The 7,693-nt window shown below is 40.8% G+C and overlaps 1 protein-coding gene across 4 annotated transcripts in view; it reads right to left on the reverse strand.

The window, feature by feature from the left end:
- Positions 1–7,693, reverse strand: part of FILIP1 (filamin A interacting protein 1) — a 101,900-nt gene that overhangs the window by 60,871 nt on the left and 33,336 nt on the right. The window lies entirely within an intron of this gene.

The following is a 7,693-nucleotide window of genomic DNA, read 5'->3' on the forward strand; positions in this document are numbered from 1 at the left end:
CTCTTTCCAGAAGATTCAGGGTTTCTCCAAAATGTCAGGTCATGGTTATTCAATGCTCACATTTCTGTTTTCTTAAGCACCTACACTGAGCCTTACACTATGACATCAAACATTTCTCAGCTCTGTCACTTGACCAACTGTACTGCTAAATTTTATAGCAATAAATCTAATGAAAAATATTCCACTGCTTCCAAGTATTTCCTCTCATTTAAATTAATCTCTGGTGTTAGTTTGCAGTTTGTTCATTAGTCAAACAGATGCTTTTCAACATCAATAACATCACACACGCTTCTGATAAGGAGTGCAGAGCAGCAGTCCACTAGTAAGGGAGCAAAACCTAAAATATATTGATTATTCAGCTTTGCTAAATTACACTGGGTCTGCAGTGGCTTGCCTATGTACTTGACTCAGGCCAGCATTATAAATCTCGTGCCACAATTAGCCTTGCACTTTTGTAGTTTCACACTCAGCATGAAGATTGTCTTTTCATTATGACTGGTTACTCATGTCTTCACTAATTCAGTGGAATTCATCCAGCAGCATAAATAGGGAGAGAATTAGACCCTCTATTTTGGAGTGAGAGAGTTTCACAAAGAGATTCCTTGCATTGTAGCCCTGCTCTTATCCAAACAATATGTGATACAGGTATACAATGGCCTTTAGCTTCCTGAATGCTTATTCAGGGTGTTTTTCATCAAACAGTTTGGATTAAATACATGAATTACACTTTCTAAAAACAGATCTCCATTATAAGCATGAACAATACTTGAGAACCTCAGGAAATCTTTTAGGTTTCAGATTTATAATGGAAAAATAAACATAGTACTATGTTTCCTCTCAGATAGGGGTTTTCAATTTGTTTAACTTTAATGGGTTTGAAACTTTCCAACCATGCTTCCTCTCAGGAGAGAGCACTTGGGATTCAATCTGTCTCTATTTTCTAAGTGTTTCCTTCTGAGTCCCTGTGGGTCACAGCCTCCAGCCACTTTCATCTCTAAACCAAACCTATTTTTTATGGCTTACAGTGAATAGCTTCATGGATTCAGGACATCCCACATGTTTTAAGAACAAATATTTGAAGACTGTCTTGTATATGTTTTGCAGTGGAAAACAGATTATTATATTACAGTATATTCTGCTTAGTAACGTGCCATTTTAGGGATTTCTCTGTAGCAAGGTGACTCAACTTATAGACCTGAAAGTGCACAATTAATGTTAAATTTAACTTATGTGTAGTTGAGACACATCATCAACCTGAAACATTGCATAATCAACCAGATGCACTTAGCTGAGTATGTTAGACTTCATGAAAGGTGGTGTGTCACCCAGGCACATCATAGCTCAAGACAGCCACTTTGATCCATCTGTCCTTGTGGGAGCTGAGAGAGCAATTCATGAGGCCGTGTAAAGACCGAGCAGCTGGCTATAGGCTAATCAACCTGTTAACAGAGAAATTAGGAATGCATATTTCAAGTGTGCTTATGCTCAATGTAAATCAGTTGAGGCCCACCAAGGACAAATGCAAAGTTATGTTCATTAAAATGGCAACAGAGAGGCTTAACCAATTGACCTGGTGTTTCGTATCATCTGGCTAATTAGCATATGGTTGCTGTTAGAGGAGATCAAACTTGGCCTCTTTCAAAACTTTTAAACTTGTAGATTTGTTTTGCAGCAAGCCTTACCTGACAGTAGGTGTGGCAGACAGTCTGCCACACTCAGGGACACTGCCCCTAACAGCCTTTCTTAGTGTGAAAGCCTGCCAAAATCAGGGTAATGCTAACACTTACTCTGTCTTCCCTTATGATGTTGATACTTTTTCAACACATTACCCAAATGCAAAGGTGTCATGTGCTGAAGCCAGAGATATAGGTGACAGAAGCTTAAATGGTGACAGAAAAGGCCAAGGTTTTGATATTCACACAGTAATTTCCAAGGAGTTTAAGGGCCAAAATCAACGGCATGATCCAGCTGTTGTGCAGTGCTCTAGGAACACAAAGCAGCTGTAAGGGTGACTGAGTTTTAATCAGAGCAGTGTGAAGTAGCCAGAACATACCAGTGATGTTGGCTGAAATACTGTGTGCTGGAAAGGAGTGCTCAGCATTATCATTTTGGATATCCGTCTGCATTTCTGATGGCACCACGATAAAGGAAAGTTTCTGAGTATTTGCATGACATGATTTCAGTATGCAAATATCCAAATCCCAAACTTTGCTTATCCGCTGTTTCACCAGGGTTCCAAAACTGATTCTGGGGACACTGCCATTTGTTACACTGGTAACAAATGACCTCCTGCTGTCAGTCCTGACCACATCTCCATATCTTACAGCATTCCTGATCTGCTGAAGGGATTGTGTTCCCTGAAGAAATAGCTCATATGATTTATAACAACTTTAGCACTTAACTCTACTTCTTTTTTTCCCACTCCTTATCAAATTGCATATTAAGCTGGAAACCTTTCCTAACAGTTTCCAGTCAAAAAAGAAGACTTTATGTGATCAGTCACCTTGATTTTGACACTTATTGGCTGCTCATTTCAATATGTGCTCACAGCATGGGAACTCTTCAGCCCCTCCTCTGGTTCAGTCATTTGTTAAGCTTTATGCACATAGGACAGATGCTATGGTTATTTACATGAGCCTCTATTGTTGTTCTGGGCATGGATCCTTCAGTTTTCACAAGTTAGAATCCACAGAAGATTTTATGAAATAACCTTTATGTTAGTTTTACTGACATCAGGAGGAAATCTGTGAGGAATTTGCTGAGTAGGATGTCAGGAGAGGACAGGCTGCATGCTATTCCAAGTCTTTCCCCCTCTGATGGCAATTTGTTCTCCCCAAAGCTCTTGAAATGGCAGGTTAGATTAGACTCTGTTACTGGTTCTGTTGGAATCAGATAACGCAAAGGGGCTCTTTGAACTTAATGTGCAGCCCCTCTTGCTAATTGGACATGATGATTTTGGCTCCATAGTACGTTCCCTTAAGATAATAATAATAATAATGTTATAATACACACACACATGCACAAAAGTTGATTTAAAGCCATGATATGGTTGTTGCCATTGGCAATAAGTTTGTAGTCTGGATCTCAGTTGCAGATCTAACTGATTAGAGTATGACATGAAAGTGCTGGGTTTCTGACAGGCTAACAAAGTATTGCAGGGACAGTGCAGCTGGGTTAGTGAACCAAAACTGGAATTTGTTTCTCTGCTTTGGGAACTGTATCTTTCAGGGGCTCTGCTGTGCAGGAATTTGGAGTGGAGCAAAGTGATGTGCAAAAGTGCCTGGGTACACAGGGTTGATTGAGGAGAACTCAAGCACTGAGCAATTCAAGTTTCTGCCTGGAGATTATGGATCACTATATAAGACTAGGAGTGAAAAATAATATAAATATACTCAAAGTGGACACCAAATTATATAAACCCTCCATCAGATCTGAAACACTCCAAAAATGATGAGGAGAGCTAGGAAATTTTTAATAGTGTCTGTCTGTATCTGAAAGTTGTAGGTACCAGTTAAAAAACAAAAAAAAAACCATCAAAGACAAGATGAGAAAAGGAAGGGAAGGGAAGGGAAGGGAAGGGAAGGGAAGGGAAGGGGAAAAGACATTTTCTCAAATTTCAGGAGGAGAGGAGGGTGGGGACATCAAATTGACCTTGTTGGCTTAGAAGTCCTCAGCAAGAGCCACCCCAGATGGGAATGGATGTCTTTAGCCCCAAGGGATCTGGATAACCACAACTAAGTTTACCTGGCTTCAATGGTGTGACTGTCACAGGACAATCATGTAGAGATACAACTGTTCATACCACCTCAGAAACTGATTAAAATTATTAGTTTTCATATTGGTTATTCCAGGTCATATTCCTGGGCTCTGCTGATGTTCATTATTTTGTCTGGCTGGAAGAGACTAAAAGGAGTCACGTTCCCAAGAGGTTGTGATAGGCCCAGTAGGAGCTGTAGCTGCACTGAATGAGCAATGCTGTGCAGTTGGACTCTAACACTGTGTGGAGCAGCTCTGGATGTGACAGACTCTGGACTGTGAATGAACTAGGCCAAGGGAATGCAGACCTCATTCTGGCTTTTGCTTTTGCAGATGGCTCCTGTGTTTGTTTCAGTCATGATGGTCAGAGGAGAGCAATAAACCTAATGACTAATACAATAAAGAACAGAAAAAATATCTGACCTTAGTCATCCTGGAGTTTCCTGAATTTCTAAATTTTCGAGCTTAAAGTACTAATCTGTTGTGCTGTCTAACCCCAGTCTCTTGTCCTCATATGCATCATGATTTGAGCAAACAAGAAAAGGTCTTTGTTCCTTTTGACAGTGTTACACTTTGCCAATGTGCTTTTGTGAGAGCACATGTTTGCTGCTTGCCCTTCTTGTTGGACTCTTGGCACGGAGCTATGGATACTCTTTGAACCAGGACAATTCTCTATTTAGTGAAGAGTTTGAATAACCAAACCACAGGGCTGTAATTCCTGTACGGACTAGCAGAGGACCTGTGGCTAGTCTAGCTATGTAAACCTTTGCTGCTTTCATCCTTTCACCTGGTCTGCTTGCTGCCCTGGAAAAGTGTTTGTCATACAGGTGTTAGGAGGAACAGCACCCAGTGCTGAGCCTCATGCACTGAAGAATAAATATTTGCTTCATCCTGTTGACACTGCTGCCATAGTGGGGTTTGGTGTTTGCAAGTAGTGTAGAAAAGTAGCAAGGTTGTAGCAGACATACTTGCTGAGGTGCAGCATGAGAATCAGCAAAACCTTTTTGCTTTATCAAAGACTTATTTTTTTATTTTAAAATTTATTCTTGAAACAGTGGCGCATAGTAACACACGGATTGTGTTCACCAAGGACTAGATCAACAATAGTTGCTTTGCTTGGAAGAAAAAAAGAGGAATAAGCATAAATGTACTCTCAGAAAGAAAATAGATTTCTGAAAATTCCATATCCAGGTGTCTTTCTAAATAAGTATAATCAGCATGAAAGCAGAAAAGGATTCTACAAAATTAAAAGAGGAAACACAGTCATCCCCAAGGCAGATTTATACCACTTTAACTCCATTTTCTTAATTCCAAGGTAAACTCTTCTCTAGCTAAATTATGGCAGAGATTTACAAAGAACAGAGTTTGTGCTGGTATAATTCCATTAATTTTGTCATTTTCAGGAAAACTTGTGGTTTCATCTGGAATACTTCTACATGAGTAATGCATGCTGACCAACTAAGGAGTAACATAGACTTGTTTCACAAAGATTCATGTTTCCCAGGCTTCATCTGGAAAAACATCTTGGATGCATGAGGCATGAGGAATGATAAGCTATTAGATCATAATTGAGTCAAAAAAATAAACTTTTATATATCACCCTACCCATGTTTTGATTACTGTGCTTCCCAGCTGCCAGAAAGTACAAACAGGAGTCACAGAGGAGACAGTTCAAGTCGCTGACACCACTGGACAAACATGCCACAAGGTCTGATGAGGGCTGAGACATTTATTCTCTGGAGTGGCCATGTGGCTGAAAGGGACTAGCCAGGAGCAAGGAGGGTGGCAGCAGTGCCAAGTGCCTGCAGTGCAGCCTTTCTAGCGCATTTCAGCTGAGCTGGGACAGGTGGGTGAATCATCCCTCTTCCCAGCACACTGGGGTGTCCCATGGCCAGGAATACCCCTGATCTGAAGGAAGATGAATCTTTGGAAGAAATTAATGCTGCTGCTTTCTGGGGTCTTGCACCCAGCTGATGCAGCCTGTCTTGAGACACAGCCACTCTCAGAGCACTGTGCCCTGTCATGATTCCTCACATATTGTTTTACAGCTCTTTTGAGTTAACCCATTTCAAATTAATCTGTGAACTTCACATGAAGACAACACTAGCAACATCACCATTAGTTCCAGTCCAAACCTCCTAAACATTTGTTTTATCACCTGACAGCCAGAACGTGCCTGGAGAATGGTGAGAGAGGTGATGCAGATTAGCTGGCCTACCAAAGGGTTTTCACTCCTGCAGCTGGGAAATCTTTGGTGTTAGGTAAGCACTGGTCATTTCTTTTTGTTGGCAGCATAGAACCAAGCTGATAACCCACAAGGTGAAATACACTGTGGACATAGGAACAACACTCTAGTGTCTCTAGTAAGTAGTTTCTAAAGATCACTGCTCCTGTAACAGTGCACAGTCTCCTGCCAAGGTGGTAGAAAACTGCTGAAAGCAGCAGTACACAGGAGCAGGCTGAAACTCATCACAGGTCTTGCCTTGTTTGTATCCTCACCATGACCAACCAAAATACCTAAAAATGAAGTATCACTGAGGGAATACAGCACAGAAAGTAAACTCATTCATTTGCAAGCCTGCTTCAACCTAGGGACGAACCATGGGACAAATAGCAAATACAATTAGGAAATGAGGAAGCCCTTAGCTTTCTACAAGATAAGTTTCAACTTTTCACTTTGAAATTACTTTTTATTTCAAAATTAACTTGTATTTTTAACAAGTGTGAGATGAGACAGAAAGATTAATGTCCCAAAAGCAAACTCTAAGCTTTGGGTAGAGGTAAACATTTTGGTGTCTCCTTCTGACCTGATGTGGATCTTGAATCTGTCTTCTTTTCAGTAGCCATAATTTGCACAGCTCTGATTTTGCTGAAACAGTAAACTATAGCTATGTTTTACATGTGACTAATTAGTCTTTCTTTTGTTTTAAAAAAATACAAAAAATAATCACAATATAGATACCCTTACAGATTTTACAGCAAAAGGAAATAATTAGACAGAGGACCTGTATCATCTACAAATATAGTCTCCAAGAGACAACAGTGTAAAAAAAGCCATCTGCAGCATCTCAAATTTCAACTGTCAACCAAAGCAGGGAGCAAGTTCCAAATCTCTGTCAGTGACTCCTTTGTAGGAAGTTTCAGTTGTTGATAGACACAGAGTACCAGCTTGCACATGAATGCCTTGTCATCTGGTGAGATGTGAATTTAACCCCCTCCATTAGACTGGGCTGCCTTCCACCTCCCAAGAGGTTCCTCCTGTGAGAATTTTAATTGGTTTCAAAACAAGGAGTTAAAAATAGTCTCTGATACTGAACCTGCCCTTGGGTTTCTCTATGAATTTTGGTGGTTTTACAGCAGTATTTTTCCCATTGGGAAAAAAATTTCTCTGGCTACACTTATTCTGGAGATTAACCATGCCCAGGACTCCTCTCTGACTGTGAGGCCAGCTGTCCTGGAAAATACTTCAGGCTCTTAAGCCCTCTTAGCATCCATAACATGTTGGCTGCATCCACAGTGCCCACTGGGAATTGCTCCTAGCCTGTGCTGACTCCTGAAACGTGCTCTCAGATGGGATGGGAGGGTGTTAAGTGCCCTGGCCACAAGTGTGCCAAGGACCACTGCAAGAATTTAGCAAGAGTACACACATCCACCTTCCAGTATCTGTGCTCATGCCCCCTCACTGTTTAATTTACAACCTTTCCTTTCCCCAGCCTTTACAAACAGAGGAAATGGAAAACTAATCAGCCGTGCTAAGGAAAAGTGCAACTCACCATAAATACACAGTCTGGAGAGAGAAAATAAGCAGTGGGTGGTGGGAAAACAGAAAAAAACCTCGAATTTTTCAAGTTAGATCAAGGCACACAGAACTCTAGTACTTATTCTAGAGGCATATTTTTAAGTTGCTACTGAGGGATATTTTGGTGATAGAGAGGTT

Source organism: Geospiza fortis, unplaced genomic scaffold (assembly GCF_000277835.1).
Source record: "Geospiza fortis unplaced genomic scaffold, GeoFor_1.0 scaffold190, whole genome shotgun sequence".
Taxonomy (NCBI): Eukaryota; Metazoa; Chordata; class Aves; order Passeriformes; family Thraupidae; genus Geospiza; species Geospiza fortis.